Source organism: Cebus imitator, unplaced genomic scaffold (genome assembly GCF_001604975.1).
Source record: "Cebus imitator isolate Cc_AM_T3 unplaced genomic scaffold, Cebus_imitator-1.0 Scaffold33, whole genome shotgun sequence".
Lineage (NCBI taxonomy): Eukaryota > Metazoa > Chordata > Mammalia > Primates > Cebidae > Cebus > Cebus imitator.
The window spans coordinates 3,920,854-3,922,467 of NW_016107348.1; positions in this window are offsets into that span (position 1 = coordinate 3,920,854).

A 1,614-nucleotide genomic window follows, 5' to 3' on the forward strand; every position below is an offset into this window, starting at 1 on the left:
AGGCTGAGACTGTTTAACCGTTAACTTTTTACTTTAATAAGCAGAAGACGTACACTGTAAAATAATGATCCAAAGCATCATAAATACATATACCAGTAATATAGTTATTTATTATCATTATCAGGTATTATGTACTGTACATCATTGCATTTGCTATACTTTTATAGGACTGGCAGCACAGTAGGTGCGTTTCCACCAGCATCACCACAACCGATGTATTGTGCTACAACATTTCCATGGTTATGTCAGGATAACCATAATGTCAATAGGCAATGAAGATTTTTCAGCTCCCTTATAATCTTATGAGACCACCGTCATATATGTGGTCCATCACTGGCCGAAACATTTTTATGGAGCGCATGACTATACTAGTGAGGTTGATCATCTTTTTTATTGACCATTTAATTTCCTTTTTTATGAGTTGGCAGCTCATGTATTTTGCCTAATTTTCTACTGGGTGGTTTGTTTTGAAATATTCTGACTAATTGTTTATTAGTCACGTATGTTGCATATATCTTCTCTGAGGTTGTCATTTTAGATGACATTATTAATAAAAACGTTAGATATTTTTATTTTATTTTTATTTTTTTGAGACAGGGTCTGGCTCTGTTGCCTAGGGCTGGAGTGCAATGGCACCATCTCAGCTTACTGCAACCTCTGCTTCCTGGGCTTAAGCCATTCTTCCACCTTAGCCTCCCAAGTAGCTGGGACTATAAGCACATGCCACCACCCCCTGCTAATTTTTGTATTTTTTGTAAAGTTGGGGTTTTGCCATGTTGCCCAGGCTGGTCTCCAACTCCTGAGCTCAAGCAATCTGCCTACTTCAGCCTCCCAAAGTGCTGAGATTACAGATGTGAGCCACTGCACTCTGCCTTTAATTTTTATATAGTCAAATTTATCAGTATTTTCCTTTGTGATTTATGGTGTTTATGTCTTGTTTAAGAAAACCTGCCCCTTTCAAAGTCATAAAGATTTTCTTCTATATTTTCTTCTTAATGTTTTAAGATTTTACGTTTCATATTGAAATGCTTAATCCATCTGAAACTGATTTTTGTGTAAGATTTGTAGTAGAGATCTAGTAGTTTTTAAAAATATATGAATTACCCAATTGTCCCAAGATCATTTATTGAGTAGTTATCATTTTCCCCAATAATTTACATAGCTTTGTGTTACAAGCAATCCTTTTGTTGGATTGGGCAAGTAAAAGAAGACTTTGTCTTTGTCAAAACATATTAATAGAAGAGAAAGGGATTAGATCGAGGAGAGAAATTAATACAAAAAAATTAAAAGAATGAAAAAGACATGCTATTTGATTGTACAATAGGGCGACTATAGTTAATAATAATTTAACTGTATATTTGAAAATAACGAAAGAGTGTAATTGGATTGTTTGTAACACAAAGGATAAATGCTTGAGGGGGTGGAACCCCCATTCTCTATGATGTGATTGTTTCACGTTGCATGCCTATATCAAAACATCTCATGTGTCCCACAAATATATACATGTACTATGTGCCCACATATTAAAAATAAAAAATTAAAAAGAGGCCGGGCGCGGTGGCTCACGCCTGTAATCCCAGCACTTTGGGAGGCCGAGGCGGGTGGATCACAAGG